Here is a 26,874-nt window from a genome sequence, read left to right as displayed (position 1 = left end):
ATATTTTGGCTAAGAAAGTGGTTATACTCCTTTACAAGTTGGTTCCACTGATGCTGAGTGGCGCAGCCTAAACGTAAGAATATGGATTAATATTTCAAATAAATCTATTTCTGGGGAGAATATTATTTAATATAGTGAACGATTGAGCCTCCGTGGCTCAGGCGGCAGCGCGCCGGCCTCCCACCGCTGGATTCCGTGGTTCAAATCCCGGTCACTCCATGTGAGATTTGTGCTGGACAAAGCGGAGGCGGGACAGGTTTTTCTCCGGGTACTCCGGTTTTCCCTGTCATATTTCATTCCAGCAAAACTCTCCAATATCATTTCATCTGTCATTCAGTAATCATTGCCCCAGAGGAGTGCGAAGGCTTCGGCAGCCGGCACAATTCCTATCCTCGCCGCTAGATGGGGGCTTCATTCATTCCATTCCATTCCTGACCTAGTCTAATGACTGGAAACAGGCTGCGGATTTTCATAGTGAAAGATTGTTTACACGCCTCATAATGATAAAAATGAAAATTAAGAAATAGATAAGGCCAATACTGTGTAAGAGTTTAAAGCAATACTTCATTGTACGAAGTGCATTTGAAATACCGTACAGTTATTTTCTCTGTTATGAACTCTTGATTTATTCCCCCTTTAAGACATTACTTCATATTTCAAAGAAATATATATCTGTAATATAACAAAATGAATTATATGTTTGTTGAACATTAAAATTTCTGAAAATGTTTCTCTGTTTCATAACTTTAATTTCTTGTGTTTTGATATTCCATACACAGCATTCTTCCTTCTTTCTTTCTTTGTTACTTTCTTTCTTAATCCGTTTACCCTCCAGAGTTGTTTTTTCCCTCGGACTCAGCGAGAGACCCCACCTCGACCGCCTCAACGGCAGTGTCCTGGAGAGTGAGATTTTGGGTTGGTGGATACAACTGATGAGGAGGACCAGTACTTCACCCAGGTGGCTTCACCTGCTATGCTAAACAGGGGCCTTGGGAGGGGATGAGAAGACTGGAAGGGAAGGAAGCGGACGGGGCCTAAATTAGGTCCCATCCCGGCATTTGCTTGGAGGAGAAGTGAGAAATCACGGAAAACCGCTTAGAGGACTGCTGAGGTCGGAGTCGAACCCCTTCTACTCATTTGACCTCCCGAGGCTGAGTGAACCCCGTTCCAACCCTCATACCACTTTTCAAATTTCGTGACAAAGCCGGGAATCGAACCCGGGCTTCCGGGGGTGGCAGCTAATCACACTAACCAGTACACCAAAGAGGCGGACCATGCATAGTGTTAATAGACTAGTTATAGTTTAGCGACTTTCTAGAGATATTTAAGCTAATTTTTAGCGACTTGTGAACATGATCTGTTGGCGACATTGCCGCAAAGCAGTTAATTTTATGCAACGGTTGTTGCCGAAACAGATAGGCCTACGTACAAACAACCGTCTTATAAAACGGTTGAAAAATAACTGTTTCTCTTACCGATATAAACAGAGATGCGCGGAAGCAAAACTGATAAGGACAGACGAAACTTAACTTCGCTTGGGTCCTGTTTTAACACTTAATCGAATCTCCTATGCATTATTATCTGTGGAGATAACTTCGAAACTTGGTTTAGAGGAATTTGCTTGAAACATAACATATTTTATAGTGCGTACACTATTTTTGTGGGTATTAATGAACATACAGGGTGGTCATAAACAACGTGTATCTGGTACATGTCATACGTATTTCAAAAAGTTAATAATTTGATATCCCGCGCCGTTGTCCTTTTATCAGTTGCTGAAATTAGCCAGTCAGATCGCTTGGCGGGTGAATTGAAATGGGCTTCGCGAGTTGATGTTGCTAAATCTGCAGGTGGCTTAAGATCGGCTTGAGGGAACCAATCAAAGAAAAAACTTCGCAAAGAGAGAGATTTGAACACGGGCCTCCGAGCGCCAAAACAAAAAAAACGTGCACTCCGGTCTTTGAGCAAGTTGTCCGTGCGGTTAAGGTCACGTACCTATGAACGCGCATTCGTGAGGTGGTGGATTCGAATCCCATTGTCGGCAGCCCTGAAGATGGTTTTCCGCGGTTTCCCATTTTTACCACAGGCAACTCCAGGGACTGTACCTTAATTAAAGCCATGGCCGCTTCCTTCCCATTCCTAGGCCTGTCCTATCCCATCGTCGCCATAAGACGTATCTGCGTCGGTATAAGTCCTAAAGGTCCGCCTCTGTGATGCAGTGGTTAGCGTGATTAGCTGCCACCCCCGGAGGTCCGGGTTCGATTCCCGGCTCTGCCACGAAATTTGAAAAGTGGTATGAGGGCTGGAACGGGGTCCACTTAGCCTCGGGAGGTCAACTGAGTAGAGGTGGGTTCGATTCCCACCTCAGCCATCCTGGAAGTGGTTTTCCGTGGTTTCCCACTTCTCCTCCAGGCGAATGCCGGGATGGTACCTAACTTAAGGCCACGGCCGCTTCCTTCCCTCGTCCTTGCCTATCCCTTCCAATCTTCCCATCCCTCCACAAGGCCCCTGTTCAGCATAGCAGGTGAGGCCGCCTGGGCGGGGTACTGGTCATACTCCCCAGTTGTATCCCCCGACCAAGAGTCTGAAGCTCCAGGACACTGCCCTAGAGGCGGTAGAGGTGGGATCCCTCGCTACGTCCGAGGGAAAAACCGAACCTGGAGGGTAAACAGATGATGATGATGATGATAAGTCCTAAAGACTGCCGTATCTATTATTATTATTATTATTATTATTATTATTATTATTATTATTATTATTATTATTATTATTATTATTATTATTATCCAAGAGAAATCTCCAACATCCCGAAAGTTCTTTTGTGTTGTATTTACAATGTCCAGTTAGTAAAAAGTCGTTGTATCGCTCAGTCTAGTCTGAATCATAGTTATTGGAAATATTTACCTCTGTACGTGATTGTGTTGTAATCATTAGCCTACGCTACACCTCTTGTAATAACTCACCCTATGAATCACTGGTAGAGTGCCTCCCACCGGATCCCCAAATCGTGGGTTCATTCCCGGGATATGCAGACGGATATTTGAAGGACGGATAAATGTTCATTCGATACTTCATGTTGTATGATATCGGAATGTAAAAGAGATCTGGAAGATCACTTCGTGTTTTGGTGGCAAAATTAATTAACACTCAGCCACAGATCGTAGACAGTCAAGTTTGTTGTTTGTTGTTTGTTTTCCGTTTGTATGCCATCTGATACTGTAAAATGAAATTTCGAACACCAATCGATTTGGCTACACGGTTCAGGATGCTATGTGCTTGTATTGAAAAAATAGTGGGTTCGAACCCCACTATTGGCAGCCCTGAAGATTGTTTCCCGTGATTCCAATTTTCACACCAGTCAAATGCTGGGGCTGTTCCTTATTAAGCAAATGGAGGTTTCCTTCCCGGTTAAAACACTTACAGATATGTAATTTCGGAGTTGACATGAAAGCAGCGTAGATTTCATCAAATCACAACGCCTGCATACGGTAGCTGAGACCATTTCATTATTATTATTATTATTATTATTATTATTATTATTATTATTATTATTAGTTCATAATGGAATATTTGAAGTTTTTTCTCAACAATTCGGATGTTATCATCTATACTCTTTCTCTTGTTAAGTAATTGATTTTTTGTTGAATTTCGGTGCTACACTCCTGTAAGGAGGCATTATCACTGCTCTTATATTTTTTTACCTTAAAATGAATAACTATATTATAGTACTGATAATTATTTATCAAAAACATATATGGACCTGGGAAAAATGGATTGCGCGGATATAACTGTAACACAATTTGGGGTCATCCATCATGTTCAAAAATTTAAAACATTCGAAAATTTTGTGTCTAAAATGTTATAAATGGATAAACTCTCATTCCGGTTGAGATAGAACACGCAATTTCACCTAAGAAACGATAAAATAACAAAAACAATTAGAAATAGGAGACTACAATTTTATGGATACATTAAAAGGATGAACCTAGAGATGTTGACCAACAGGATGAATTAGGCTACTCCTTCTGCAAAGAACACAGGTACACAGACCGGGAAGAAATGGGTGTCACCGAGCTCGATAGCTGCAGTCGCTTAAGTGCGACCAGTGTCCAGTAATCGGGAGATAGTGGGTTCGAGCCCCACTGTCGGCAGCCCTGAAGATGATTTTCCGTGGTTTCCCATTTTCACACCAGGCAAATGCTGGGGCTGTACCTTAATTAAGGCCACGGCCGCTTCCTTCCAATTCCTAGGCCTTTCCTATCCCATCGTCGCAATAAGACCTATCTGTTGGTGCGACGTAAAGCAAATAGCGAAATGGGTGTCGAAGAGGAAGAGATACAGGAAATAATAACGTTTAGAAGGACTGAAGGAATAAAAGTTGCACCCTTAAAACAACTTTCCAATCCACGGATCATTTCTTAAGAACGAAAAATGAGAAGTCAAAAACTTAAGGACTATTGACGAGAGTCTAGAAAAAACGGGAATTAGTAGGTGATGGAAGATCAGGTAGATTATATAACCGTAGCCTGCAGATGGCCGTAAATAATAATAATAATAATAATAATAATAATAATAATAATAATAATAATAATAATATATAAGGTATTATTCTAATTACAGCTACAGCACTGAGAAATATTTCTCCTAAACGAACCTTGAATTATGTCCATAATATAATGTAGTATCTAAATACATTAGTGGCGCATACGGTATATAAATATATTGCACACACAGTTCAGGGATATTGACAGGCATTAAGTAGAAAGTTATTTATTAGGTAGATACCTTATATAGTTACTAATCGTTGCTACAAATACATTCAAAGGAAACCCGTGAGTCATATATACGATATAATTCAAACGTCTAATTTGTTTGTTTTCATTGCATTTAATAAGAAGTGACTTCAGTTTCAAAAATACAAAACTTTGGAATTGCACTTCTTGGGAAAAATACATAAATACTATATGGGTCACTATATATCATTTTTAAGCACGAAAAATCAGGTAGCAACATGTTACAGTCATCCATAAACTTCCCAGGAGTTTTTTGAAAACATCAGTCATAACAGTCTTGTGAGTGAAAATGTAGTGATATATTCGTATGCCATTTACCGTAAAATATTCTTCCAACATTTTTATTCCTTCTAAGTGCGTTAACTTTTCGCAAAATTTTCCTGGTTTGTTTTTTAAAATTAAAGGTAATATATGTGTGCGTGTTATTTAGTACAGGGGAAAGAATATCTCTAAATATGTAATATTAATGAAAATTCACAGCCTGTTTCCAGTCATTCGACTGGGTCAGGAATGGAATGAAGCCCCCTTCTAGCGGCGAGGATAGGAATTGTGCCGGCTGCCGAAGCCTGTCGCACTCCTCTGGGGCAATGATTAATGAATGACAGATGAAATGAAATGATATTGGAGAGTGTTGCTGGAAGGAAATATGACACGGAAAACCGGAGTACCCGGAGAAAAACCTGTCCCGCCTCCGCTTTGTCCAGTACAAATCTCACATGGAGTGACCGGGATTTGAACCACAGAACCCAGCGGTGACAGGCCGGCGCGCTGCCGCCTGAGCCACGTAGGGTCATATGTAATATTAATAATTTGGTAAACAATTTTGTTCCTATGAAATTGAGGGAAGTAGAAAGTAATTTTACTTTTGGAGGCTTTTACTCTTCATAAATACAAACAAGTGTGCTACAAAATGTTCCCAAGAATTGTATACTGATTTTATGCATATTTTATACAATTTCGTCAATCATTATGGCAGGCAGGCAGGCAGGCAGGCAGGTAGGCAGTCTTGATCACTTCAGTGTACATGACAACAAGTTAAATTATTATAAACAATTAATACCAAATCAGTCTAAATTGATGCTAAAACTTAGTTAATTTGGAGGTTATAAAGCCATTAAAACTACAGATATATACAGTATATGTAAAATGAAGGTCTGGTGAATATGGCCATCTTAATTACGTCCATAATAGAATGTAGTATTGAAATACTGTACATTAGGGGCGCAGACTATAAATATCTTGTGTACACAGTTCATGGTTTTTGACATACATTCATTAGAAAGTTACTTGTGAGGTAAATATTGTTATTAGTTACTAATGCTTGCTACGAATGCAACCCCATGAGTCATGCTTGCTAACAGTACACGCCCACATGGTAAAGTACTTACCTTGTTTCCACTGCGTTGAGCCTCAGCCAGAAGAGTTGCGTGAGTCTGCTATATCTGTAAAGTTTAGTCACAGTGCACTGTAAAAGACTTCTTCATTGTTCTTGATACCCTTGACCTCGTCAAGGTGAGAGAAACCACTTGTTAGAATGTTTTAGTTTAGTTTTATCTTCATGTTTCCTTCCTAGAAGCTAACAGACACTCGTTTCTTTTAAGTTCAATTATATATAAATTCACAGCAACACTTGCGTTAAGCCAAAGACAATAACAGCGAAACTAAATTGTATATTTGTATGTTTCCCCATTAATGTCGAGTCTTATTAATTGGCCATCATTCAAACTTATCAGAATCTCTTGATACTGAAAAATAACCTCGTATTTTCATTGCACATAATGAAAATAATGAATTATTTAGATTTTCTTTGATAATATGTTTGCATAAGATTTGTTTGTTGAGTGGTACTAACCATTCTTGCTTCTATTAGTTCGTTATGTTACAAGACGTACATCATTTAATTAGTACTGTAATATTCCTTCTGTTTTTATATTTCAGTTATAAAATCAGATGAAGGAAGGTATGACAAAGAAAAGTTTTATTTTTTAATCATATCCGACAACTGTTGAAATGAAATTACCTTGGACTGTAGGTTCTTCTCTTGGAGTTGCAAGTTCTATAGCATCGTGAAATAGAATTTGTTTGTTGACTTTCCCATTGTGTTTCTCCACGGAGTGTAAGCAGTCAAACAGAGGCTCTCCGTGTAATTGGGTGTCTGAGAGGCACGTGGTAATGACCTCACAGTACACCAGCTACGCACGAAATGAATTGCTTTTCCTTCTAATCGAGTTTATTCTGGTAACATTACAAATGCTCCTCACAGAATAAGAAACATGTAAGCTTCTTGAAGGGGATAACTAAAGAAATAGTTTCTACCGTATTAAAGTTCACCTATAGAATTGATTTTGCTTTGGCATGTCTGGACATCGTACACATATTATGCATGAGTTCAGAATAAATTATTCGTAAGTAAGACGTTGTAAACATCATTTCTATGCATTGAAGATAATCATTCGAATAACAGAATAGGTTATTCTATCAATAATTAATCATCTATCAATCTATACCTCAACATCAGGTGGCAATAAAATACCAGAATATAATTTGTCGTCTTTCAAAACAAAAAAATATTAAACAAACAAAAATTCCCTTCCAAGATCCACTTATCAAAAATTAACTCGCTCGAAAGTTAAGATATTCTTGTAATAGTTTTATTACTTTCTGTATTCTGGGATGAGATCGAAATACAATCGTCCACCGACGAGGAGATGGTTTACACCACCCACGACCCCGAGCAACCTAGCAAACAAGTAAACGTCCGAGCACGTGACACTGCTTACTTCACCTGCTGGGTTGGTTGCGATATGCGACGCTCAGCGGATGTCAGACCCGACGCGCGGTTGCTACGCTACTGAGCGGTCATGCGCCGCGACGCTGCTCTCCACGCCACCTCGGTCGATAGGCCTAGCACCACTCCACCTCACCAGCGTCAACCAACTTCGTTCTCCCCCAATCACGAAGCGTGATGTCTAAGAACTTACTTCCATTACCTTATCCTCAGTTGTTTGGCTAGTTTTCTACTTAAGTACATTCGGTAACAGTATACTTCTTATAGGTAAGCGAACGCTGTTCTCCTGTCTTTAGTGCATTTGTTAACCTCCTTATAAGCAATAAATTTTCGTTACGTGTATTAAGTGGGATGATTTCTACACCTTAAGGAAAATATTAAACTTTCATGATGATCATAGAATAACATTTTTGTTGGACTATTGTTCGTCTTTCTAGAATTTTTTGCTGATGCAGGTTCTGCCAGTAAATTCTTCTTTCGATCTTCTTGAGTCTATAGGTCTTTGGTTGTTCGTTCAGGTGAACGAGGGTCCCGGCTGCATATGTTGCTTCCGGTTTTATAACTGTCTTTTAGGTTTGTCTGTATGGATAGTACGGTGACCAGCTGTTGAAGGAATGGGGGGCAAAACAGTCAAAATAAAGGGAGCTATCCCACAATTTTGGGAGACAGGTAATTTTAATTGTAATTTTAAAACGACAAAAAATTCTTAAAATTTTCCTGTTTACCCCCTTTTCACCAGGAGTACTCTTGTTGAAGTAATGAGTAATGACATAAAAAATTAAATTTCACTCATCGTTATTGTTCATCGTGCTTGTTGTGTCTCGTCACGTTGTAGAATCCTCCATGAGAAATATTGAACGTCTTCTTGTAAAGTTTACAAAACGTCTTGTGGACGTTACTTCGATCCGGATACAATAATTAATAAACTTTAATAAACTTTTTCTTGCTAGCAGCTTTACGTCGCACCGACACAGATAGGTCTTATGGCGACGATGGGATAGGAAAGGCCTAGGAGTTGGAAGGAAGCGGCCGTGGTCTTAACTAACGTACAGAAACAACGGAAAACCATTTTCAGAGCTGCCGACAGTAGGATTCGAACCCACTATCTCCCGGACGCAAGCTCACAGCCGCGCGCGCCTAACCGCACGGCCAAATCACCCGGTAAATAATAATAATAGCAAATGAAATGGCGTGTGGCTTTTAGTGCCGGGAGTGTCCGAGGACCAGTTCGGCTCGCTGGAAGCAGGTCTTTTGATTTGACTCCCGTAGGCGACCTGCGCGTCGTGATGAGGACTAAATGATGATGAAGACGTCACATACATCCAGTCCCCGTGCCAGAGGGATTAATCAATTATAGTTAAAATTCCCGACTCTGCCGGGAATCGAACCCGAGACCCCTGTGACCAAAGACCAGCACGCTAACAATTTATCCATGGAGCCGGACAACAACAACAACACAAAAGCAATAATAATAATAATAATAATAATAATAATAATAATAATAATAATAATAATAATAATAATAATAATAATAATAATAATAATAATAATAATAATAATAATAATAATAATAATAATGATAGTAATAATAATTCCTGCATTTTCATAGTACAGAAATATCCATAACGTACTTTAGATCATTATTTTCTCTGTATATGTATTTTCTTTTTCTTCTTTTCTTCCTTCTTGTCTTTATTTTCATTATTTTTACTTTTAATTTTTATTTATGTATGTATTATAAGAAGGTGCTGTCTTGGACCAACTGCCTGTGCATTTTCAAGGAGACAAATAAATAAATAAATAAATAAATAAATAAATAAATAAATAAATAAATACGGCATTTCGATTTCCCCAATTTAGTAGTATATGCACATACGCGATTATTCTCCCCATCTGTCTTCTCCGAGTTTAAATGATGGCTTTCTATTTTTGTGATAAAGTAGAAGTACAGCAATCACAATCCGACCCCGAATTCATTTCATAAACCACAAAACTTAAAGGAAAACACCAGTGAATACAACACGTCTATGCTGATGCGCTTCGTGCTATAGAATTGCCGCACACGCCACGCCATGCACTAACGATAACTCAAAAGTCGAAAGGTACATCCGGAACGCTGCTCCAAGATGCCATAACATGCTTCCTTGCACTTTCCAAGATCATACTGTCGGTAACGATTGCGCTATGTTCTGCTGAAGCTAGATGGCAGGACAGTTGCGTGTTGTGAAAATTCGTACCGATCGCACGAAAATTCGTTCAGGCAGAAAACGAAACAGTTGCGGGAATAATCAATCAACCAATCAATCACTACTGATCTATATTTAAGGCAGTCGCCCAGGCGGCAGATTCCATATCTGTTGCTTTCCCAGCCTTTTCTTAAATGATCGCAAATAAATTGGAAAATTATTGAACATTTCCCTTCCTATAAACGAATATTTGCCCCAATTTGTCCTCTTGAATTCCAACTTTACCTTCATATTGTGATCTTTCCTACTTTTAAAGACACCACTCAAACTCATTCGTCTACTGATGTCCTCCCACGCCATCTCTCCACTGATAGCTCGGAACATACCACTTAATCGAGCAGCTCGTCTCCTTTCTCCGAAGTCTTCCCAGCCCAAACTTTGCAACATTTTTGTAACGCTACTCGTTTCTCGGAAATCACCCAGAACAAATCGAACTGCTTTTCTTAGGATTTTTTCCAGTTCTTGAATCAAGTAATCCTGGTGAGAGTCCCATACACTGGAACCATACTCTAGTTGGGGTCTTACCAGAGACTTATATGCCCTCTCCTTTACATCCTTACTACAACCCCTAAATACCCTCATAACCATGTGCAGAGATCTGTACCCTTCATTAACAATCATATTTATGTGATTACCCCAATGAAGGTCTATTCAGCGAGCTCGATAGCTGCAGTCGATTAAGTGCGGCCAGTATCCAGTATTCGGGAGATAGTGGGTTCGAACCCCACTGTCGGCAGCCCTGAAGATGGTTTTCCGTGGTTTCCCATTTTCACACCAGGCAAATGCTGGGGCTGAACCTTAATTAAGGCCACGGCCGCTCCCTTACCACTCCTAGTCCGTTCCTGTCCCATCGTCGCCATAAGACTTATCTGTGTCGTTGCGACGTAAAGAAACTAGCAAAAAAAGGAAAAGAAGGTCTTTTCTTATATTAACACCTAGGTACTTACAATGATCCCCAAAAGGAACTTTCACTCCACAAACACAGTAATTAATACTGAAAGGAAAAGTGTAACTCACAACCTGACTTTAATCCCCGTTTATTATCATACCATTGCCCACCGTCCATCTCACAACACTATCGAGGTCACCCTGCAGCTGCTCATAATCTTGTAACTTATTTATTACTCTGTACAAAATAACATCATCTGCAAACAGCCTTATCTCTGATTCCACTTCTTTACACATATCATTAATATATAAAAGAAAACATAAAGGTCCAATAATACTGCCTTGAGGAATTCCCCTCTTAATTATTACAGGGTCAGATAAAGCTTCGCCTACTCTAATTCTCTGAGTTCTATTTTCTAGAAATATAGCCACCTATTCAGTCACTCTTTTTTCTAGTCCAATAGCACTCAATTTGCCAGTAGTCTTCCATGATCTATCCTACCAAATGCCTTAGATACGTCAATCGCAATACAGTCCATTTGGCTTGCTATAGCTTGCTGAAATCCTACAAGCTGAGCTTCAGTGGAATAACCTTTCCTAAACCCAAACTGCCTTTTGTCAAACCAGTTATTAATTTCGCAAACATATCTAATATAATCAGAAAGAATGCTTTCCCAAAGCTTACATACAACGCATGTCAAACTGACTGGCCTGTAATTTTCCTATATACAGAGAGGTTACTATAGCAACTCTCCATTCATTTGGTACAGCTCCTTCTACCAAACAATAATCAAATAAGTATTTCAGATATGGTACTATATCGCAACACATTGCCTTTAGTATATCCCAGAAATCTTATCAATTCCAGCTGCTTTTCTAGTTTTCAACTCTTGTATCTTACTGTAAATGTCATTGTTATCATAGGTAAATTTTAATACTTCTTCAGTATTACACACCTCCCCTATCTGGACATTATCCTTGTAACCAACAATCTTTACATACTGCTGACTGAATACTTCTGCCTTTTGAAGAGCCTCACATACACACTCCCCTTGTTCATTAATGATTCCTGGAATGTCCTTCTTTGAACCTGTTTCTGTCTTAAAGTACCTATACATACACTTCCATTTTTCACTAAAATGTGTAAGACCACCAGTTATGCTTACCATCTTGTTATCCTTAACTGACTTCTTTGCTAGATTCAATACCCTAGTAAGTTCCTTCAATTTCTCCTTACCTCCATAACCATTTCTAACTCTATTTCGTTCCATCCTGTACCTCCTTCCTAGTCTCTTTACTTCTCTGTTATAATATAGTGGATCTTTACCAATCCTTACCACCCTTAAAGGTACAAACCTATTTTCACATTCCTAATAATGACGGCCCGCGCGTGACATTTACAATCTCTCCTACAATGCCGGACGGTTGGTCACCTTAATTGATAGTTTTTTTTGGATGTACAAGGTTAGTTTTTGTTCTTTGGCTAGCTTGATTGTACTTATTTGGATCCAGGTTCTTTTCGTTTAGGTTGTTTGTTATTACCGAGCAAGGGGCTGTGTGGTTTGGGTCACTTAGCCATGAGCTTGCATTCGGGAGACAGTGGATTCGAATCCCGCTGTCGGCAGCCCTGAAGATGGTTATCCGTGTTTTCCCATTTTCACACCAGGCAAATGCTGGGGCTGTACCTTAATTAAGGCCACGGTCACTTTATTCCCACTCCTATCCCTTTCTTCTCCCATTGTCGCTATAAGATTTATCTGTTTCGGTACGACGTAAAACAGATTGAAAAAAAGTTATGCTATTACTTGTCCTAAGTATTTTTAACTGGGCGACAATTTTGACTTTATTGCCATTACAAAGAGTTGGAACTCATTACTGATACTACGTGATGGAGGAAACTGAGATTCTTTGAACACATAATGAAAATGCAAGATTCAAGACTTCTGTAACAAACGGCACAATATAACCTCGACTCAAAAAATACCGCAACAGGCTGCAGATAGATCAGCCAAATAACGGACGATCTGAAGAAAATTGGTCTTACACCACAAATAAGATAAATTTAAACACAAACATCTAGGTCGCAAACATCCGCTTCACCCTCACAAGAAAGAAACTCACAACATGAATATGTCAATGCTAGCAAGGGCACGAAGATCGGTGCGCATGAACAGTCCCTTCTATGAGACTCGGTTGATATACTGACTAAAGTGAAATTAATTATAAGTGCTTTATATAAGTTTATTTCTGCAAATAAATAATAAAGAATAAACTCAAACAACAAAATATTTTTATTCTTAAACTAGAGTAGACCTGTGTTGACTGAAATGAATGGGCCTGTTTCCATTTCGGATAGTTAAGACGATAGCCATTTGTAGAGTTAAAACTATAGAAAATGTATCCTAAGTTACGTTACATGAAAATAAGTTACTACATGTACTTAAAAGAAGAAAGTTGTTGACATAATTAATACAGTAGTGTAGTTACAGTACAGTGTAACCAAATGCTTTCCAGGCAGCCATGCAATACAATTGTTGTATAAGGATGACATCAACTAATCAGATTTTTCAGCAATTAAGGTAAATCCGGGACAGATGCCGCCCCGGTAGAGATGCCGCATACACTGTAGCTAAAGGTTCCCATCGTTACAGCTAGATGGCAATATGTGTGGTTTTTCAGTTTCTAAGGAAGAACTACTGTCTGCGAGTGTGACGAAATTTGCTCGTATATTACGCCAATTATAGCCGATATCATGAGGCGAGTACATGTTTCCTCCTGACAAAGTTTTTGCGTGTGTTAATTTATTGTATATTAAGTTGGCTTCAAATGCTTAAATCAGACGTTTTTAGTACAGTAGACATCAGAAACATAACTGTAGTTGAGAGTAAGCTAATTTTGGGCCATGATAGCCTAGAGGTATGAAAACAGGAGGATGCGGCGTCTCTCCCTGATAGTTGGCCTTCGGGCTGAGCAGCGGTCGCTGTGCAGGCCAGAGCCATTTCAAGGGTGTTAAGTTCCGTGGGGTTTTATATAACACAGTGAAGAATCCATTGCACATGCACATTTATAGTAAATCGAAATTAAAATATGATTTTAATGTTGTAAATTATCAGATAGATTTTTTCCATTGAATGATTATATTATGTGGATATAATTGTCTTGTAGTACGTTCTAGTGTTCAGTTATATTAAAGTTGAAGAATTTAGCTTAAATTTGATTTTGTCATTAATTATTTTACTCGCGGCATCCCTCCCGAGCAAAGTCGGCATCTATACCGGGATCCAGGGAGAGACGCCGCAGATGCAACAATTCCTTTGTTCACTCCTTTCCCCCATTTACTTTCAATTGCCAATATTTTGTTCATCCCTGATCAAATGTACATGTTTTCAAATTATGCTCGATGAATTTGCAACAATTTTTAAAGTAAATATACCGAGATATAACAAAAGACATAAAAAGTGCGGCAACTCTCCCGGAATTACCCTATTCTTGCCAGTCGGTCCTGATATTGCCTCTTCCTTTCCCAGCTGTAGTGAGGATAATAAAAGCATTGTCTCATTCATGTTTTCATTCATAGATCAAGTTGGTGCGTGAGCTTGCATTTGGGAGATGGTGGATTCGAACCCCATTGTCGACATCCTTGAATATGTTCTTTTGTGGTTTCCTATTTTCATACCAGGCAGATGCTGGAGCTGTACCTCACTTCCTCCCCAGTCCTAGCCCTGCCTTTTTCTATCGTCACCATACAACCTATCTGTGACGGTGCTGCATAAAAGAAATATCAGATGTAATGTTAAGCCAGTAGTAAGCTCAATCTATAGTATGTAAGCCGTAGGGTTAAGCACTGGAAATAAGTTGTGTGTGAATTTGTATATGATGAGGCTGGATTTAGAATGTTAAACTAGTAGTATTTCTTGTAAAAAATTATTCCCATGGAATTGTTTGATGTTCTCTTGGTGTTGCTGTTCTTGTTGTGTATTTATATACTATTGTATTGCATACAATACAGAAGAAATAACAAAGAAGTAATTGGAAAAGAAAAGAAAAACACTCAACGGTCAACTAAGTTCATGGAGAGTTCATGAAATTAATTCTAAATTGTCCAACCGATAAATATTCTGATTTGTAGCCCAAACAACATCTTCCATTTGTCCCAAGTATGATTTCCTTGGACATTCAGTGGTAATATGACGCATGGTCTGTTTTTATTCACCGCAGTCACACTCAGGGGAGGATCTCACATCCCACTTATGCAGTAATGAGCCTCGCCGTTCATGATTGGTGCAAACTCTAGTAAGGGCAACCAAGGTTTTCTTGGAGGGGGGTGTGGATTTTATAGCCAAATGGTGGATACTGAACACTAAATAAGGCCTGCAACTCAATAGGAGCTGTGTTGTTTCTCTCCAGCTGCCACTCACGAAATCCTTTATAGGACCTATTAATGAGCTCCCTGGCGGTTTGAACAGAAGGAGATCTTGATTTCAGGCGTTCAAACGTAACCAGCAAGTCTTGATGGATTGGGATAGCTGGGTTTGTTAAACTAACTAAACTCACGAACCAGATTATTTTGACTTCGTATTCTTGGAGATGGTAAATAACTCAACAGTGGCAACCAATATTTGACTGCACCGCTGACAATGCTCAATGTCTGTTCCAGGACTGTGTCAATATTTTTTTTACGTCACACCGACACAGAAAGGTCGTATGGCGACAATGGGATAGGAAAGGCCTAGGAGTGGGAAGGAAGAGGCCGTTGCCTTAATTAAGGCGCAGCCCCAGCATTGGCCTGCTGTGAAAATGGGAAAATACGAAAAACCACCCTGTGTGCTGCCGACAGTGGTGTTCGAACCCACTATCTCCCGGATGTAAGCTCACAGCTGCGCGCTCCTCACCGAACGGCCAACTCGCCCGGTATCAATCTTCTTAATAATAATGTTATTGGCTTTACGTCCTACTAACAACTTTTGTTGTTTTAGGAGATGCCGAGGTGCCAAAATTTAGTCCGGCAGGAGTTCTTTTACGTGCCAGTAAATCTACCGACATGAGGCTGCCGTATTTAGGCACCTTCAAATACCACCCGACTGAGCCAGGATAGAATCTGCCATGTTGAGTGCCAGCGCCTCAACCGCCTGAGCTACTCAGTCCGGCGTCAATCTTCTTAATATATGGACTCCATGGCCCCATGGCTAAATGATTAGCATGCTGGCCTTTGGTCACAGGGGTCCCGGGTTCGATTCCCGGCAGGGTCGGAAATTTTAACCATCCTTGGTTAATTTCTCTGGCACGGCGGCAGGGTGTATGTGTCGTCTTCATCATAATTTCATCCTCATCACGATGCGCAGGTCGCCTAGGGAGTCAAATAAAAATACCTGCACCTGGCGAGCCGAACACTCCCGGCACTAAAAGCCATAAGACATTTCATCTTTTCATGGGCTAATAGTAGGTCATTTCACAAATAAATACTCGCATTAACACGAATTAAAAGAGGGTGAGATACATGTTGTCCTAGACTATATAACAATGTCAACGTCTAGGACAAAAATAAAAATATTTTTGCTAGTTGCTTTACGTCGCACCGACACAGATACTGTAGGTGTTATGGCGACGATAGGACAGGAAATGCCAAGGAATGGGAAGGAAGCGGCCGTGGCCTTCATTAAGGTACAGCCCAGCATTTGCCTGGTATGAAAAAAAACCCACGGAAAACAATCTTCAGGGCTGCCGACAGTGGGGTTCGAACTCACTACCTCCCGGATGCGAGTTCACAGCTGCGCGCTCCTAACCGCACTGCCAACTCGCCGGGTAATAAACATCTTAGAAACTACAAGTTAGAGATTGGGTGTAAAGAATGAGTATCCGTAATTGTAATATTTTAGGTAGTAATAGATAAATTAATTGTAAAAATAATATGCACGTTTCAAATTAATTTGGATTAGATTGTAATAAATGATTACTCTCTCTTCAGTTCCCGGTGATAGGGAACTAGGTGATGGGAGTATTCTGTTCTGTTCTAGTAGGTCATATACTCAATATACTGTAAATCGCAGTGTTGAAACTATTTATGTAAATTAGTATGTGATGATCTTAAGCTACTAGGTAGTCATTGTACTGCTGAATCAACCGTAAGCGTAGCAGTAAAAATGAAATGGCATGTGGCCGCCGGAGTGGTCTTGTGAAAGTCTTTTGATATGACGCCCATAGGCGACCTGCGCGTCGTGATGAGGATGAAATGATATTGAAGACGGCACATATAACCAGTTCCCGGGGCAGGGGAATCGATCAATTGTGGTTAAAATTCTCGACCCTGCTGGAAATCGATCCCTGTGACCAAAGGCCAGCACGCTAACCATTTAGCTATGGAACCGTACAACGTAGTTAAGGTATTGGAAATATTTAGTCAACCAATCAAACCCGATCTACATTTAGGGCTGTCACCCTGGTGACTCCCATAAACGAGTATTTGTCCCAGTACATCCTCTTGAATTATCACTAACAGGAAGGATTGTCACCCATTAGTTCTCTCAAATCACCTAACAGTTGATCACACTGTCCAGTGAGAAATTACCTTCAGGGTTGAGTTTTGAGTTCAGTGACCGTTCAAACGGCAAATTCCACAGAGATTGTTCAGTGAATCGCGGTTATTCGCTCACGGCAGGTTATTACAGCTGTATTATTTTAGAGGGCTTCATATTTATAGGTATTCACGTGAGCACAGGAGCCATTACGGTAATGATAAGAATCAGTTATACGAGGTAATTTTAAAGGTTAAATACATGTATGTTTTTATATCAATACATATAATAAAATTAGCCCGCCTGGTTGCCATGGTCGTCACAGTGTCAAATCTACGTGTTCTGACACCGTGGTTAGCCGGTTCGAGTCCTGTTGGCCGAAAACATTTTCGCCAGCAGAATGTTGACTAGCAGAGTAGGAGAGGTGGTGATATACAATTTCGAATCACTAGAATGCGTGCCAAAATCTTGGATTCAATTCCGAACGTCTCCAAAATTTTCATATGGAGTAAAAGACATATGACGCATTTGAGAATGATTCATCCGTTGGATGGGGCCATTAAACCATGAGCATACCCCTTGGCGCTATTCGACAGGAGTAGGCTATGTGCCAGTACCGGATTTCACTATCTCCCTTCCTACTGTCACGTATCGTCGCTGAGGAGCTAAAACTGCAAATCTCTCCTATTTATCATTTCCCGTAAGACTGGACACGCCTCCCAGCCAACACAACAGTTTTCGTTGAGTTCATTTTCCTACGCTTGTGTGCAAAGGAAAATGAACTTTACCGCACCGTAGTGTAGGACTGTACTGTATGTCTGCGTTACATATTTACGCAATCCTACAGTACAATATATTTTAAGGTTCATTCGAGAGTCCATGTAGTACGATGCTGGCTTGTAAAAGATCTCTGTGATAGTGGGTTTTCTTTCTTGCTTTCTTTTTTTCTTAATCTGTTTACCCTCCAGGGTTCGTTTTTCCCTCGGACTCAGCTAGGGATCCCACCTCTACCGCCTCAAGGACAGTGTCCTGGAGCCTCAGACTCTGGGTCAGGGGATACAACTGGAGAGGATGACCAGTACCTCACCCAGGCGGCTGCACCTGCTATGCTGAACAGGGGCCGTGCGAGGGAATGGGAAGTTTGGAAGGGATAGACAAGGAAGAGGGAAGGAATCGGCCGTAGCCTTAAGCTAGGTACCATCCCTTCATTTGCCTGAAGGAGAAGTGGGAAACCATGGAAAACCACTTCCAGGATGGCTGAGGTGGAAATCGAACCTACCTCTGTTCAGTCGACCTCCCGAGGCTTCCAGCCCTCGTACCACTTTTCAAATATCGTGGCAGAGCCAGGAATTGAACCCGGGCCTCTGGGGGTGGCAGCTAATCACACTAACCACTACACCACAGAGGCGGACATAGTTGGTTTTCACCGGACAAAATTCATTAAAACTCAGCCACAGACGCCCAACAGAGATTCGGTTGTCCGGTTCCATGGCTAAATGGTTAGTGTGCTGGCTTTTGGTCACAGGGGTCCCGGGTTCGATTCCCGGCATGGTCGGGAATTTTAACCATCATTGGTTTCGCTTACAGTGGGGCTGGGTGTATGTGTCGTCTTCATCATCATTTCATCCTCATCACGACTCGCAAGTCGCCTACGGGTGTCAAATCGAAAGACCTGCATCTGGCGAACCGAACTTGTCCTTGGACACTCCCGGCACTAAAAGCCATACGCCATTTCAGAGATTCGGTTTACTATGACATCTAGTAGGACTAGAGTAAAATTGAACACACCGGCCGAGTTGGCCGTGCGGTTAAGGACGCCCAACTGTGAGCTTGCATTCGGGAGATAGAAGGTTCGAACCTCACTGTCGGCAGCCCTGAAAATAGTTTTCCGTAGTTTCCCATTTTTACACCTGGCAAATGCTGGGGCTGTACCTTAATTAAGGCCACGGGTGCTTCCTTCCCACTCCTAAGCCTTTCCTATCCCCTCATCACCATAAGACCTATCTGCGTCAGTGCGACGTAAAATAAATTGTAACAAAGAACGTTGAAACTTACGAGCAAGCAGCCAGATGGCATAGAAATAGGAAAGAGCTAGGAGTGAGAGGGAGACGAACGTGCTCTTTATTAAGGTAGAGCCCCGCATTTGCTTGGTGTAAAATGGGAAAACACGCAAAACCATCTTCAAGGCTCCTGACAGTGGGGTTCAAACCCACTATCTCCCGAATGCAAGCTCACAGCTGCGCGACCTTAACCGCACAGCCAATTTGCTCGGTAGTAACGTACTCACACACAGGTTATTGGTAGCCGCCCGCTCTATTGTGTCTCATTTAGTTGTCATCGGTACAAGGCACAGTTTGTTGCTGGTTCATGTAATCAGCGCGCTGTTACATTTAATCCTCACTGCTTCTGACAGCTAATCTGTTTCCAGACAGTAATCCAAGACGACGTTGACTATCATTAATCTACGCACTGAATAATTAGAATAGTTCGTACCATAAGCGCTCGTTATTTTTACAGGACGGTAGGAAACTACGTGAACCGGTTATATGAGATTTAGAGGGTTGGTCATACTGATAAATAATTTGAAAGACATAATTCGATATCTCGCACCGTAGTCCTTCCATCAGCTGTTGAAATTAGCCAATCAGATCGCTTCGCGGGCGAATTCTAATGGGCTTTGCGCGGCGCTGTTGCTAAATCTGCACGTGAGTTAAGAAAGGCTTGAAGGCCATTCCGAGAAATCAGCATCAAACCCACCGTGGGCTTCAGCCAGTGTCACGGTAGCGTACTTGCTTTGGCATGATCCTGTCAGCTGTATTCAAACCTCTCTCCTGGCCAAGTTTTATTCCTTGACTGATGCCCTCATGCCGGTCTTAAGTCACGTACAGATTTAGCAACACCGCCTCGCTAAGCCTATCTGAAGTGATCTGATTGGCTAACTTGAACAGCTGATAAAATGGCAACGGTACGAGATATCGAATTATTTCTTTCAGATTGTTTATCAGAATGGGCCACTCTCTAACGCTGATATATCCGATTCACGTTGTATCCGACCACCCTGTATATATATGTATTATTTTTGCGACTTTGTACAGCAACACAGCAATTAACAAGAGCATAGAAATGCACATGTATTCAATGCATTGGCTTTGATGCTTTCTTAGTTATGTTCGCTGTTAATCTAGCAGAGTTATAACTAGGGCCCGGATTTTTATGCAGTAATAGGTTAGAATGCAAACTTACTGAAGCGAGTAACAACTATAGTCTAATCTGCCGAACGGTTGTGCTGCGAGTCTTGCCTAAACATTAGGGGTTTGGCCCAACAGAAACTCTAGAAGTTATGTTACTCTCGCTATATTACGGAAGAGCGGCCTAGACTGCACATCCCAAATTAGTTTGCTTTCTAACCTATTACTGCATAAAAAGCCGGGCTCTAGTTATAACATATAATTCTAACGTTTACATACGTATCCCACGTTGTTCCATCTTAAGCGATGGGTCGGCGAACGAGGCTTCTCCACCAGTTCCGGTCTGTGAACTTCTCTCCTTCTTTGATGCTTTCCAAAGTATGTCCTCGCTGTTCAGTATTAATCTTCACCATGTCCTTGTACCTGAGCCTTGGTCGCCCTCTTGGTCTTTTGTCTTCAAGTTTTAGATCATGCATTTGTTTCGATAAACTGTTATCTCCCATGCGTCGCTAATGTCCATACCATCTCCGTCGCTGCGCTGTTATTCTGTCCTACAGTCGTTCAACTTGGCCCTGCTTGCGGATTTCCTCATTACGGACTCTGTCCCTCCTTGTTTTACCGATCATGCTACGGACAAATCTCATTTCTGCTGCCTGGACTCTAGGTCCATGTTTCGCAAACATAGGTCAGGATTGGTACGTAATATGACTCTCTTACATTTTGTTGGTATTTTCTTGTTCCATATTATGCCTTTAACTATTTTATAGAAGTTGCTACCTGTCTAAATTCTGTGGAAAATTTCCTTGCCTATAGAACCAGTATCAGAGATAACACTTCCAAGATATTCGAATTGATGGTTCATCTGTAGCTGTTCCCCTATATTTCAATGTGTCCCACTGGTTGTCCGTTTCTTTTCATGACCAAAACCTCGTTTTTCTCTTGGCTAAAGATGAGTCAATATTCTTTAGCAGCTACTGTCCAGGAATTTATTTGTTCTTGAAGGTCTTCTTTAGAGTCTCCCCACATGCATATATCGTCAGCGAACAAGATAACTTTCATTTTCTTACCTCCAATGGTTTGGTGAACTTTTCTCTGAATCTCCTTCATCACAGTGATGAAAAGAAGAGGAGACAAAATGACCCTGTCTTAACCCAGATTTTATATCAAATCTTTCAGTCATTCCTACAGGTGTTTTGACTTTACGGATGGTACCTTCATACAAATTCTTGATCCTGTGTATCATGTCATCCTGTATTCCAATTTCCTTCAGTGTTTCCCATATCTCTAACGTTTACAATTTAGCGTTAATCTTGCCAGGTTATAGATATGAAGAAGAACAAGAACAAGAAAAAAAAAGGAGAAGGACTTTTGTTCTCTGGCTTACCTTGATGTGGCATCATACTTCACAGAAACTTAACGAGCACGCAAAACTTTTCTTATTTATTTAAAAAATGTTTTTTGATATTCCATTATATTCTATATGAAAATCACTGGTAGGCCTAAATACTGGATGATACATAAATCCGTAATAAAGCAGCACTGGTGGATAATGTTTTGATATATTAATTTTGTTATGTACATCATACATTAACTTGCTGTTGAAGGAGGCAGAACTATAGACGAACAATGGTATGTAAATGTAACTACTTGATGTAGATTATTCGTAAGTTCTAAGAGACTAGCTTTTCGTTCAGTATCTCATGTTTCAAGTCATCTTACTCCTTAACACATCGAAACTTGTCTTAAATGCCACCAGGGGTGGTCCAGTCATGAGCACAGCTGAGAAGCTTTTGAATCTACAGTGAACTCAGACAGTAACACAAAGTAGAGTGATTTTTATTTTGCAGATGAAAGTGAGGAAACTGAAACAAGAAAGTAACCATACCGAGTGAATTGGCCCTTGCAGTGAGGGTCTCACTGCTGTGAGCTTGCATTCGGGAGATAGTGGGTTCGAACCCCACTGTCGGCAGTTTTAAAGACGATATTACATGGTTTCCCATTTTCACACCAGACAAATGCTGGGGCTGTACCTTTTAAGACCACGTCCGCTTCCTATCCACTCCTAGCCATTTCCTATCCCATCGTCGCCATCAGACCTATCTGTGTCGGTACGACGTTAAACAAATTGTAAGGAAGTAACGCTCTTCTGAAGCCATCAATCAATCAATCAATCATTCGCCAAGTGGCAAATCCTCCATCAGTTGTTTAACTAGTTCTTAACTGATTTCAAAGAACTTGAAATTGTATCGAAAATCTCCCGTGGTAAATCACTCCGATCTCTCATTCCTCTTGCTATAAACGAATATTTGTTCCAATTTGTCCTCTTGAATCCCAACTATATCTTCATACTATGATTTTTCAGACCTTTAAATGCTTCATTCAAGGTTATTCATCTACTGATGTCTCTCCACGTCATCTTTCGACTAACAGCTTGGTACATTCAGCTTAGTCGAGCAACTCTTCTCCTTACTCCCAAGTTTTCCCAGCCCAAATTTGTAATATGTGTAACTACTCTTTTGTCTGAAATATTCCAGAAAAAAATATGCTGCTTTCCTGTGGATCTTTTCAACTTTTCGTATCAAGTAGTCCTGGTTTGAGTTTGGCCCGATACACGTCTCTCAAACTGTGAGTAAGCTCCTGGAGATGGACGTTTATACTTCAAGGGTAAATGATATCTGATTTTGTAATACTTTGGGAAATATCCCTCTGTACTTGATATTCATTATTCACTGGATACTAATCAGTGTAAAACTGCGAAGTGCTAAATTTATATATTTAAATATATTGATAAAATATTATCTAACAAAAACTTGATGAAGATGTCCTTTAGAAGTACACTGACTGACAGAGCAAATGCAACACCAAGGAGGAGTGGTTCGAAAGGGATGAAAGTTGGGGAAAAAACAGAGTCGGCACGGAAGAATAATTGATGTTTATTTCAAACCGATATGCAGGTTACACAATGCGCACGGCATCGACTCAGTAGGATGTAGGACCACCGCGAGCGGCGATGCACGCAGAAACACGTCGAGGTACAGAGTCAATAGGAGTGCGGATGGTGTCCTGAGGGATGGTTCTCCATTCTCTGTCAACCATTTGCCACAGTTGGTCGTCCGTACGAGGCTGGGACAGAGTTTGCAAACGGCGTCCAATGAGATCCCACACGTGTTCGATTGGTGAGAGATCCGGAGAGTACGCTGGCCACGGAAGCATCTGTACACCTCGTAGAGCCTGTTGGGAGATGCGAGCAGTGTGTGGGCGGGCATTATCCTGCTGAAACAGAGCATTGGGCAGCCCCTGAAGGTACGGGAGTGCCACCGGCCGCAGCACATGCTGCACGTAGCGGTGGGCATTTAACGTGCCTTGAATACGCACTAGAGGTGACGTGGAATCATACGCAATAGCGCCCCAAACCATGATGCCGCGTTGTCTAGCGGTAGGGCGCTCCACAGTTACTGCCGGATTTGACCTTTCTCCACGCCGACGCCACACTCGTCTGCGGTGACTATCACTGACAGAACAGAAGCGTGACTCATCGGAGAACACGACGTACCGCCATTCCCTCATCCAAGTGTCTCTAGCCCGGCACCATGCCAGGCGTGCACGTCTATGCTGTGGAGTCAATGGTAGTCTTCTGAGCGGACGCCGGGAGTGCAGGCCTCCTTCAACCAATCGACGGGAAATTGTTCTGGTCGATATTGGAACAGCCAGGGTGTCTTGCACATGCTGAAGAATGGCGGTTGACGTGGCGTGCGGGGCTGCCACCGCTTGGCGGCGGATGCGCCGATCCTCGCGTGCTGACGTCACTCGCCACATGTCCCTGCGCCAACCATCTTCGCCACAGGCGCTGCACCGTGGACACATCCCTATGGGTATCGGCTGCGATTTGACGAAGCGACCAACCTGCCCTTCTCAGCCCGATCACCATACCCCTCGTAAAGTCGTCTGTCTGCTGGAAATGCCTCCGTTGACGGTGGCCTGGCATTCTTAGCTATACACGTGTCCTGTGGCACACGACAACACGTTCTACAATGACTGTCGGCTGAGAAATCACGGTACGAAGTGGGCCATTCGCCAACGCCGTGTCCCATTTATCGTTCGCTACGTGCGCAGCACAGCGGCGCATTTCACATCATGAGCATACCTCAGTGACGTCAGTCTACCCTGCAATTGGCATAAAGTTCTGACCACTCCTTCTTGGTGTTGCATTTGCTCTGTCAGTCAGTGTAAATCAAAGGAACCGATGACAACTTTTGATTAATTTTAACTATATTAAAGATAACATTAAAATTACTAGTCAAAATATAAGAAAAAATCACAATTTATGAAAAATGATAAGTCTTACATATACTTTATATGTGCTATGTTATATAGTTTTTACAGATTTGCAAATAGTATACTTTAGGTTCTGCCTTGGGTAAATAGGAAGTCATGAGCTTCAAATCATTCTTCCTTTCGAGTTGCATTGAACGCAGAGTAGATCTAACTTCAAACATTACTGTTCGTTGGTCTGTTACGAGCCTCCCCTTTTCGCCCGAACTTCTATTTTTCTCTAATTTGAATGTCACTGCTGTGTATGATCTTTTACTCACCCACATGGTAATTCTAATGAACCATAGATCATGCTGATAAGCGTATGTTGATAGTCGTATCTAATATTTCAATTTCTTGTTTAAAATTTTAAATTCTTCCGACATCAAATGTTGACAAGAGAAAGAAATCCGAAGAAATTAATGGCACGTTAGACCTTTTATATATGAGAACTTACGGACGTAACACGACTCTCATTTCTAATGGTCCTCATATGTAATGCTCCTTGGCACTTTGCATCTCTTCAGAGGTAAGTATCCAACAGCAAAAGTTTCACGGTCATCAACTATTGAATGAACTGAATGGCCCAAGTCGGTAATCGATATATTTTCAGTGCCTGAACTTGATGTTGGAATCTTAATAGTGTCAGTTGCTGCGATCTTCAGCCGTGCGGAAATGTAAACAACTGATGACGAACACACCGAATGCTATGGTGACAGCGTAGTAGTGCACAAATGGGAGATATAGCCCCAATGATCACAACCATCACACTGTACGCCTGACCACACTTCAACACTATGTCTTTCGAGCTGCTTGAAGTCACGCTGGTGCAAGCAGGTAGATACATTAATGCTATGGTCGGTTCATGTTTGTCGATCATGACCATGACCGAAGTTTGCTACTCAAAGGCGAGGTAGGTTATGTTCGTTCGACCTTGCGCCTTGATACTCACTCCTTCACACGCTATCTCAGTCACAGGAGAACGTGTTCACCTCCCTCCGTCTTTGTTTAGCCGTCCTCTGAGTAAGTTTGTCCCGCGGTACCTATATAATATCTTGAAACATTACGCTTTTGCCTTAATGTTGGACTCATGACTGGGCATGAAAGTGACAATAGTTAAATTCATATCTTTAGACTGTGTTCATGCACTATACTGGGCTGGGGCTGCCTTGCACGTAAGCAAACCTGGAAATAAGGTAGTAAATATCTTTCCTGTCGGAGAAATGGTTAATGAAGTTCATATGCTGCCACGCGTATTCCTCCTGGCTAGCGTACTTTACTGTTCCTACATACTGTACCCGCTCAAAGCCTGAGTCCCAACCAGCATTTATCTCAGGGAGTGTTACGGTCCGAATCCATCGCAACTAAAACTCAATAAAAAAATATTTTGAGATATAAGATCTCAAACTAAATGTAAGAGCGCCATCCAATCAGTACTACAGGGTTGAACGGGACACTCTAATCTTTATCTTTAAGGCTCATCATAAAACACACAAATTATATACATTCAGATCAAAGGGAAATTATGTAGGCTCCATCCTAGGGATGGGGACGGATATTTAAACGGTCACCAAGGGTTTACTATTCTACAAGAACAAGAACCTGGAACTGTTTCCTTGCAAATGCTAAAGGAGCATTTTATTTAAGTAAACAAATGAAATTTTACACACAATCAAAATCTGTTGACCCTTGATTTGCCGGTAATTTGGCAAATTATTCCTGAAAATGATTACATAATATTTGTCACTTTTGACCACCCTTCCATTTTGGTGGTAGAACCGTTGATATCTGAAGGTATCAGATTTACCTTCGTTAACACCATGACCATATTTGATCATGGACCAAATACCTGTTGGCTAAGTAGGCGCGATCACATGGACCATGTTATCGCCTCCACTTTGATTGAGATGAGACCAACCCGGGAAACTACAAACTTTCCCCGGGTTCCTAACCAAGATATGCTAATCGTTAGTTGAAGGAATACGACAAAGGGACTCTAACCTAATGGTCCAGATGTAGGGATTTGCCTTCATTTTACACATATTAACTTATTATTTACAACCAATTGACATTATTACATTAATTCGCCAGCTGACTTCCCTAGTATCATCCATCATCAGCATCCGAAATAATAAGAAAAATAAAAAA

This window comes from Anabrus simplex, chromosome 1 (genome assembly GCF_040414725.1).
Source record: "Anabrus simplex isolate iqAnaSimp1 chromosome 1, ASM4041472v1, whole genome shotgun sequence".
In the NCBI taxonomy this organism is placed as follows: domain Eukaryota; kingdom Metazoa; phylum Arthropoda; class Insecta; order Orthoptera; family Tettigoniidae; genus Anabrus; species Anabrus simplex.
The sequence above is the reverse complement of the archived record's forward strand: the minus strand, read 5'-3'. Positions refer to the sequence as shown.